This window comes from Pelophylax lessonae (assembly GCF_965119305.1).
Source record: "Pelophylax lessonae genome assembly, chromosome: 13".
Taxonomy (NCBI): domain Eukaryota; kingdom Metazoa; phylum Chordata; class Amphibia; order Anura; family Ranidae; genus Pelophylax; species Pelophylax lessonae.
The window spans coordinates 147,918,823-147,929,531 of record NC_138780.1 but is presented as its reverse complement, the minus strand read 5'-3'; positions in this window follow the sequence as shown (position 1 = coordinate 147,929,531).

Sequence of the window (10,709 nt, the reverse complement as noted above, 5' to 3'; positions counted from 1 at the left end):
CCAGCGTGCCCCCTTTCAATGCAGAGAGACCAGCGTGCCCCCTTTCAATGCAGAGAGACCAGCGTGCCCCCTTTCAATGCAGAATAACCAGCGTGCCCCCTTTCAATGCAGAATTACCAGAATGCCCCCTTTCAATGCAGAATGACCAGCGTGCCCCCTTTCAATGCAGAATGACCAGCGTGCCACCTTTCAATGCAGAGAGACCAGTGTGCCACCTTTCAATGCAGAGTGACCAGCGTGCCACCTTTCAATGCAGAATGACCAGCGTGCCCCCTTTCAATGCAGAATGACCAGCGTGCCCCCTTTCAATGCAGAGAGACCAGGGTGCCCCCTTTCAATGTAGAATGACCAGCATGCCCCCTTTCAATGCAGAATGACCAGCGTATCCCCATTCAATGCAGAGAGACCAGCGTGCCCCCATTCAATGCAGAGAGACCAGGGTGCCCCCTTTCAATGTAGAATGACCAGCGTGCCCCCTTTCAATGCAGAATGACCAGCGTGCCCCCTTTCACTGCAGAGAGACCAGCGTGCCCCCTTTCAATGCAGAGAGACCAGCATGCCCCCATTCAATGCAGAGAGACCAGCGTGCCCCCTTTCAATGCAGAGAGACCAGCGTGCCCCCTTTCAATGCAGAGAGACCAGCGTGCCCCCTTTAAATGCAGAGAGACCAGGGTGCCCCCATTCAATGCAGAGAGACCAGCGTGCCCCCTTTAAATGCAGAGAGACCAGGGTTCCCCCATTCAATGCAGAGAGACCAGCGTGCCCCCTTTCAATGCAGAGAGACCAGGGTGCCCCCTTTCAATGTAGAATGACCAGCGTGCCCCCTTTCAATGCAGAATGACCAGCGTGCCCCCTTTCACTGCAGAGAGACCAGCGTGCCCCCTTTCAATGCAGAGAGACCAGCATGCCCCCATTCAATGCAGAGAGACCAGCGTGCCCCCTTTCAATGCAGAGAGACCAGCGTGCCCCCTTTAAATGCAGAGAGACCAGGGTGCCCCCATTCAATGCAGAGAGACCAGCGTGCCCCCTTTCAATGCAGAGTGACCAGCGTGCCCCTTTTCAATGTAGAGAGACCAGCGTACCCCCTTTCAATGCAGAGAGACCAGCGTGCCCCCTTTCAATGCAGAATGACCAGCGTGACCCCTTTCAATGCAGAGAGACCAGCGTGCCCCCTTTCAATGCAGAATGACAAGTGTGCCCCCTTTCAATGCAGAGAGACCAGCGTGCCCCCTTTCAATGCAGAGAGACCAGCGTGCCCCCATTCAATGCAGAATGACAAGCGCGCCCCCTTTCAATGCAGAGAGACCAGCGTGCCCCCTTTCAATGCAGAGAGACCACCGTGCCCCCTTTCAATGCAGAATGACCAGCGTGCCCCCTTTCAATGCAGAGAGACCAGCATGCCCCCTTTCAATGCAGAATGACCAGCGTGCCCCCTTTCAAAGCAGAGAGACCAGCATGCCCCCTTTCAATGCAGAATGACCAGCGTGCCCCCTTTCAATGCAGAATGACCAGCGTGCCCTCCTTCAATGCAGAGAGATCATCTTGCCCCCTTTCAATGCAGACAGACCAGCGTGCCCCCTTCAATGCAGAGAGACATACCTGCAGCGGCGGCTTCTCCTCAGATTCCAGCGTCTTCTTGAGTCCTCCCGCCTCCTCCTCGGCCAGTGGCATGCGTTCGCCTTTTGCCTTCTCGGACCCGCTTCCTGATTGGCCAGGAGGAGGATCTGTGTGACAATAGCGAATTTTAATTCGCTATTTTCACAACAATGGGTGGGCTCGGAGCGCAGTGCTCTGCGCCCTGGGTCCACCCTTTTTTGAAGCCAGTTAGAGCCTCTGGCTCTAATCAGGTGATTAAAAAAAACACTCTGTGACAGCGCCAGGCTGCTGAAACACTCGCTGCTAAACTGACTGAGCAGTGAGGAGAGGCGGCATAGGCGGGGCTTGGCTTGCAACACCACCCCACCCTACACCAATGGACAGGTGAGGCACAGTCCAGCCCCGCCCCGACCCGACATTTTCAGACATAGGGCGGCCGCGCTGGACATCTCCTAGCCTAAAAATGGAGGCAGCTGCAGACAGTGTGTGAACTGTGTATGTCAGAGTCAGACAGAGTGACACTGCGGATACGCCCCCCCAGATGTTGCGCCCGGTGCGGCCGGCCCCCCCTGCACCCCCCACGCTACGCCACTGGGTCTGCTACAGTCTCTTTTCAGTTTAGGGACAGGTATCCAGTCTGTGCTCCAGGGACAGATAGAGATTGGCAGTGACACAAATCGCTCCGTTAATGTCCACAAAAGTCATTTAAAGGGCTGCAATTTATTTGGTATAGGTGTGCAGTTTTTCAGTTTAGGGACAGGAATCCAGTGTGCTCCAGGGACAGAGTCAGCAGTGACACAAATCGCTCTGTTAATGTCCACAAAAGTAATTTCAAGGGCTGCTATTTCTTTGGTATAAGTGTGCAGTGCACTATATAGGGGTGTAATCCACGGTATAATATACTTTGTAATATAGAAAGCATATTATAGTGGATTTGTATTGTGCGCTGTGCAGCATTGTGACTGGTGTGGTGACTGAGCCTTGCTGCAGCAATACTACAAACAGTGACAAAAGCACTTTTAATGTATTATAACTGGTGTGATAGACCAGTGCCCCCCCCCCAATACCACATATTGAAGAGAGGTGATAATCTGAATTTTATGTGATGGATCAGAACACAATAGTCAAAGTTGGTGAAGTAAAATGAGAAAAATATATACATAAAACTATTTTTTAGAAATAGAAAACAGAAAATTGGCATGTGTGTAAATATTCACCCCCTTTGTTATGAAGCCCATGAAAACTTTTCTAAGATTGTATTTTAGTCCTGCAAAAATTTGGCCTCTTTTGCTGTGTTAACTGTGCTACACACAGTGACAACAGTTACTGGCCAATTATTTGTAGAACTGGTGTGATAAACCTGTGGCCCCCCAATACCACGGATTGAAGCAGAAGTTATATACCTTTTCCCAGATATACTGAGATTCTCTAGAGACTTTTGTCACAGAGTAATTAAAAAAATGACAGGCAGAGGAAGAGGCAGGCCCTTCCGCAGGGGTGGTAGGGCAAGAGCAGTAGGTCGGAGCCAAAGTGTGAAGTTTCAGAAGGTGCGTACAATTACATCAAAGGACGCACCAGACTTGGTTGAGTGGCTCACTCAGCCTTCCTCTTCTGCACCCTTCTCATCCTCTCTATCTGCACCCTCTTCACTCTCTGCTGTGTGCACCCCCAAAGACACCACCACAAACACCACCACCACCACATACCCTCCGCTTGAGTCACTGGAATTATTTTCCGATCCATCACAAGACATTTGCGATGTGCAGCCATTCTTGGCATCGGATCAGGAAGAGGAGGTAGCAACAGCCGCCACTCAGCAGTCTGACGACAGTACCCAGATCAGCCCAAGGAGGTTGGTCCCCGCTGTTGCTGCCTACTCCGAGATCTCGAATGTTAGTGGTGGGGAAGGTGACGTGAATGATGACATGTCTATGGATGTCACGTGGGTGGCCACAAGAGAGGAAGAGGAGGGGAGTTCAGAGGGAGAGACGGACCGGCAGATAGGGAGGAGAGGCAGGCAGAACTTTCATTGCACAAGAGGTACAAAGCAGACTGCAAATGTATCAAAACCACACTCCAGGCTCTCACCGTCCAGCCTCTTCTCCTTCTCCTCTCTCCTCACAATTGTCCTCCACTCCACCTTCCATCATGCCGTCGTCACGTTGTTCTGGAAAAAGGCAGGCTTCTGTGGCCCAAATGTTGGAGCGGAAAAAAATTAAGACGCCGGATAACCCTCTTACCCAACGTTTGACTGCTGGCTTGTCGGAACTGATAGCCCGCCAAATACTGCCATATCAACTGGTGGACTCGGAGGCCTTTAGTAAATTTGTGGCCATTGGAACACCACAATGGAAGGTCCCAGGCAGGAAATATTTCTCGCAGAAGGGCATTCCAGAGCTGTATGGCCATGTTCAGTGGCAAGTGAATATATCTCTGGCACACCTCGCCAGTGGCTGCTCATGCGCGACGCATGCAGACTTCTGCGGCCATTCGATGAGGTCACCAAACTGGTCAGTCACGGCCAGGGCGCCATCAGTGACATTGTACCTTACGCCTTCTTTCTGGAGCGTGCATTGCGTCATGTCATTGATCAAGCCGTCGAGGAGCAGGAGCAGGAAGATGAGGAAGTCGCAATGTTGGATGAATTCCCAGGAGGTGCTACTCCATCTGAGACAAGTCAACAACAGGAGTCTGAAGAGGAGTCAGAGGAGGATGGTGCCGGGGCGGATGAGGAGGAGCAAGAAGAGCAAGAAGAGCATGCTTTAAACCTTTCTGGTATCCCTGGTGTTACCCGTGGATGGGGGGAGGAGAACGAGGACGACATTATCCTGGATGAGGAGCTGGAGCCAGGCCACTACACCGCTTCCAGTTTAGTGCGAATGGGGGCCTTTATGCTCCAGTGTTTTAAGGGGCACCCACGTATAAAAAGCATAAAGGCCAAGGACCAGTACTGGGTGGCAACGTACTTAGACCCCCGGTACAAACAAAAAATGGTGGAAATGTTACCACAATCACAGAGGGCGGTCAGAATGCAGCACTTCCAGGCCTTGCTGCGGGAAATGCTGCATTTTGCTTTTACGTGCGCTGGCAGAGGAATTTCCAGTCACAGAGAGACAGTTGCAGATAGCAATCCAACAGCGCCTGCAAGAAGAGGGCGGCTTGAAGATGTCTTGGTCACTTCAGATATGAGATCCTTCTTTCAGCCGACCCATCGACAGCTGTACTCCGGATCCAGCATCAGGGAACGCCTAGACCGACAGGTGTCCGACTACATCGGGTTAACGGCCGATGTGGACGCTTTGAGGAGTGGTGAACCCCTGGACTACTGGGTGGGCAGGCTTGACCTCTGGCCAGAGCTTGCACAATTTGCAATGGAACTGTTGGCTTGCCCCCTGTCCATTGTCCTGTCCGAAAGGACGTTCAGCGCAGCAGGGATGGCATGGGAGGCACGGATCTCTGAGGAATTCAACACATGTGACCAGTAGACCATGTTTCATTGAAATTCCTCATGCCAGGCCACAAATATCCACCAGACCGCCATCCACCCACAGCAATTCCTGACAGACGGTCCGTTCTCATCTGATTCCCCCATAGAGAATAACGGGGACCTGATAGCTGTGTCTCTGCACACAGCGCGGAGACAGAGCTGCCATCCGCCTGCTCAGCGGGGGGATCGGCGGATCGATCCCCCGCTGAGAAAAACTGACGGGCTCTACAGTGTGAAAGGGGCCTTGGGTTGTTGTATTTAACCACTTGCCGACTGCTTAGTATATATATATATATATATATATATATATATACGGCGGCAGAGTGGCTCCTACAGGCAAAAGCACGTATCGGTCCCTTGCTCGCCGTGTGGCAGCTAGGGGGCGAGCGCGTGCCGCCGGCGGTGCGCTCTCACCCCCGATCGTCAGCAGGGAAGCTGATGCGTGTGTCAGGAGGCACCGATTGCCGCCTGACACCCGCGATCGCTACCTGAAGAGAGAGAAGGACGGTCGGATGTTGTAAACACAGCCAACCGTCCTCCCTGTAATAATCACAGAGCTCATGTGATCCTTCTATATAGGAACCACGTCTCTATGGTCATCTCAGAAGCCATGCCCCCCACAGTTAGAATCACTCTCCTAGGGTCACATTTAACCCCTTGGTCACCTATACTGTTAACCCATTCCTTGCCAGTGTCATTATTACAGTAACAGTGCATATTTTTAGTACTGATTACTGTAGTAATGTCACTGCTACCCACAAAAGTGTTAAAAATGTCAGTTAGGGGTCCGATCTGTCTGCCGCAATGTCGCAGTCCTGCAAAAAAAAAAAAAAACACACACACAATAAAAATTACATAAATCTTTCCCCTAGTTAGTAGACACGATAACGTTTGCACAAACCAATCAAAATACGCTTATTGCAATTTTTTTCCCAAAAATATGAAGCAGAAAACAAATTGGCCTAAAATTTAAAAAAATTTTGATTTTTAAATTTTTTTTTTTTTGAGAATGTCATATAGCAGAATGTGAAAATTTTTTTATATATATATATATATATATATATATATATATATATATATATATATATATATATATATTTTTTTTTTTTTTTTAAATTGTCGCTCTTTTTTTGTTTGTAGCGCAAAAAATAAAAATCGCACAGGGGATCAAATACCACCAAAAAAAAGCTCTGTTTGTAGGGAAAAAAGGACGTCAATTTTATTTACTTGTTTTCTTCGACTAAATTACTAAATTAACACTGCTTCAGTGTCATCATAGCAAGAGTCTATAACTTTATTTACTCCTCAAAAAGGGGAGTGGATGGAGCCATGAAGGATCATGTCCCTACAATGCAGAGCACCACTGCCTTAAAGCACAGATACAGCTACTGGGGAATGAAAGAAACATTTCCACAGGCCCCCTCCTATTCTTTAATTTAAAGTGCATAGATTGTCAATAACATTATTACCAAAGCAGATTTTGTTTTATATTTCCCTTATAGAATACTTTATGACCCCATAGCGCAATCAACCACAGCGCAAAACCGTGATTAACAAAATTCATCCATTGAAACTCATTACTTCCCTGTGCAAATATAGATCTCACATAAAATAAATCAAAAAAGTTCAAGTGATTGTAAAGTCTCATCTTTGTTTTTTGTTTTTTTGTTATAACAGACATGTTATACTTACGTCCTTTGTGCAGTTGGTTTTGCACAGAGCAGCCTGGATCCTCCTCTTCTCGGGTCCCTCATTGCTGCTTCTGGCCCCTCCCTCCTGTCAAGTGCCCTCACGGCAAGCAGCTGGCTATGGAGGCACCTGCGCCAAGCAGCACTCCCTCGATCCCGCCCCTCATCTCCCCTGATTGGCTAACTGATTTTGATTGACCGCCACGGGACCCAATCAGGAGAGAGAGAGAGAGTCCCGGACAGCCGAGGGACTCATGGACATCGCTGGACAGAGATGGGTCCCAGGTAAGTATTAGGGGGCTGCTACACACAGAAGGCTTTTTATCCTAATGCATAGAATGTTTTAAGATAAAAAAACCTTCTGACTTTACAGCTCCTTTCATGCAAGATTAAACAGGTCCAAAAAAAAAAATGTTCAATCCGTTATTGGCATTCTTCATCCAAAGTGCTCTGTGCATCAAATAATAACAAAGGGCTGAAATGCTCCAAACATTCTGGTGCTGTGAAAAGTGTTCCACACACCCTCATGTGCCCTTACTCACCATAATGTGTGGACCCCCAGCTGATGTGCACGAGGGTCTTATGCGCTTATTGCTGGTGAGGAGTATAGAGAAGGACTCTTCAAACTCTTCCTATATGGGCGTTATGGTATGATGCAAATTGTCACCATTCCCAACACTCATGTTCTAGCGAGATTAAAGGGTAACTCCGCTTTCGCGGGGGAGGGGGGGGAATAGCAAATAAAGAAAAAATAATACAGCATTTACAATTGCAAAACGAGTCATGTTGTATTTGAATGTTATTAAAAATTACCTTTCCTTTTCAATCTGTAGCTCTATCATTGTCTGAAAATGCAATGCAATGCAATATGGGTACCTGGTGGTGTTCTGTACACAGATAGTGCCCCCCAGAAACATCATTTCCTGCTTGTGTGATTGGCTCACTGATTTTCCCAGAATTCTGCCCTAAGATACAAGTCAGATTTCATGCATCCCCTGGAACTAAAATGTTCTACACCCAAAATGAACAGGTCTAATGGCCCGTACAGACGATCCAAAAAATCGGACAAAAAAAATACAGATTTCGAAGCGATCATTCAATCTGATCGTTAGTACAGAGCTTTCAAGAGCCAACCATGACAGTTCATCTGGTATTATCCAATCGGACAAGCACATACATTTTTCTTGTATGCTACCAGATCGTACGATTTTCATTTAATCAGTTGTCGTTGGAAAATACAATACAATACAAATTCACTACAACACATGACATCGCTTCCAAATTGTTATATTGTCGCATGAGAATTTTTGTAACTTCAGTAAACTCTTCATGTTCCATATGCAACTAGCGTGCAAAAAAAAAAAAAAAACGGATGATCTGTCGTCCGATTTTCAGATTTTGTGTACGGGGCTTAAAAGGGATGCAGGTCCAACAGATTTCCTCATTAGTGCTCTGCAACTGCACAGCTGATAGCTTGATAATTTTGAAACCACTCCCATTAGACCCAATCAGCACAGAGGAATAAACAGTGATTTCTTCAGAATAACAAAAAGGTAGGAATCTGCAGCAAAGGTTGGTAAGATCTGTGTAATACACATAGATCACCAGGAGGAGAATGTTTTTTTCTCAACAAAAGTGGAGTTACACTTTAAAGCGGAGTTCTACCCAAAAGTGGAAGCTCTGCTTATCTGCTTCCTACCCCCCTCTGGTGCCACATTTGGCATGCGCGCCACCAGCAACTCACTCCTGCTGTGGATTGGACACAGTGGGAGCAAATCAGTGGGTCTGACTGACCCGTTGTTCGCCGGCACCCGGCGATCATTCCCGAGAGAGGCAGAATGGCAGTCTGCCTATGTAAACAAGGCAGGTTGCCATTCTAAGCGGGAACACTGATCTCTCTCTTCCCCCAGTCAAAGCGCCTCCCCCACGGTTAGAAAGCACTCTCACGGACTGTGGAAAATGTTGCATTTCATTTGGGAATCAAGGACCCAGAGTCTGAAGGAAGAGTGGAGAGTCACAGAATCCAAGTTGCATGAGGTCCAGTGTGAATTTTCCACAGTCAGTGATGATTTGGGGAGCCATGTCATCTGCTGGTGTTGGTCCACTGTGTTTTATCCAAAGTCCAAAGCCAGCGCAGCTCTCTACCAGGAAATTCTAGAGCTCTTAATAATTCCCTCTGTTGACCAGCTTTATGTTTCAATCTTTTTTATTGATTTGTTGCTGACCAGCTTTATGGAGATGCTGATTTAATTTTACAGCAGGACTTGGCACCTGCCCACACTGCCAAAAGTACCAATGTCTGTTTTTTTGATCATTATATTACTGTGTTTAATTGGCCAGCAAACTCGCCTGACCTAAACCCAATAGAGAATCAAGAGGAAGATGAGAGACATCAGACCCAACAATGCAGATGAGCTGAAGGCCGCTATCAAGCAACCTGGGCTTCCATACCACCTCAGCAGTGCCACAGGCTTATCGCCTCAATGCCATGCCGCATTGATGCAGTAATTCATTCAAAAGGAGCCATGACCAAGTATTGAGTGCATACTATACTGTACATGGACATACTTTTCAGTAAACCAACGTTTCTGTATTAAAAATTATTTTTTTTATTGGTCTTATGTAATATTCTAATTGTGGGTTTTCACTAGCTTTAAGCCATAATCATCAAAATGAAAAGAAAAAAATGCTTGAAATATATCATTCTGTGTGTAATGAATCTATATAATATAGGAATTTCACTTTTTGAATTGAATTACTAAAATAAATTGCCTTTTTGCTGATATTCTAAATTTTTTTAGATGCACCTGTATATTAGCGGTGTCAACTAAAGTATTTTCTTCCATTAGAAGAAACGTTTTACAGCTAGCTTCATCAGGAAGATTTACTACTTGAACAACACACGTCTGTGCAAAACGAGGGTCACGAGACACCCACAGGATTCCACAAACGCGCTAGACGATGCAATCTGTGAACCGCAGGAGAGAAACTAAAGCCCCGTACACACGCACAGATTGTTGGCCAACTGATCGGCCAACTTTTGTCCAGTGTTGTTTGTTGTTTGAAATGTGCTCTAGACTTGCACTGGACTTTTGTTGGCCAACAAAAACCAACTTCAGAAGTGATGTCATGTTCTGGTTGACTTTCAGTGTGTTTTTTCTTCTCTGAGCATGCCCAGTCTTGCTCATCTGATTTTTGTCTGCCGAAATCTGTACTGACTGAGGAACAATCGGCCGTTCTTTGTTGGCCAACAAAAATTTTATAGCATGCACACCAGATTTTTTTCGACCGAAAATTCGCAGTTGGTTGTCGGAAGCATCATACTAGCAAGCCTACAATCGGCAGATCGGACGTTGGCCAACAATTTACGGCCAACAAACTGTGCGTGTGTACAGGGCTTAAAGGAAACGAATATACTGACAAAAAAACAGAATGCTAAACCAAAATCATAAAGAGTCCAAATCCCTTTAAATGTTCTAAACAACCAACTCATACTTTTTTTTTTTTTTTTTTGGGGGGGGGGAGGGGTTACAGGAAAGGTACTAAAAAAAATCAAATATACAAAAAAAAAAAAAATTACATAAATCCACCAACATGTGATTATTTCTAAAATATATGAAATGTCTTGTATTTTTGATAGGAGTGATAACATCTTCAATTATAAAGAGGCAATGCTTTACATTGAGCCAGCAGGGAGATGCAGTCATTTTTGATTAGTTTCCATAGGTCATCACCACATATAATTACCCTCCGCATTGCAATCCTAAATAAAACCATACCATAGAAAAAAAAAGGTCAGCACTTAGATAAAAAGAAAAAAATCTAAACTGAAATAAAGTTTCTTTTCCACTTTATCCCTCGGTACCATTTTTTTTTTTTGCTCATATACCTTAGACAGGGATGATGGACTGTGAGGACAGATAATGAGGAAATGGGCC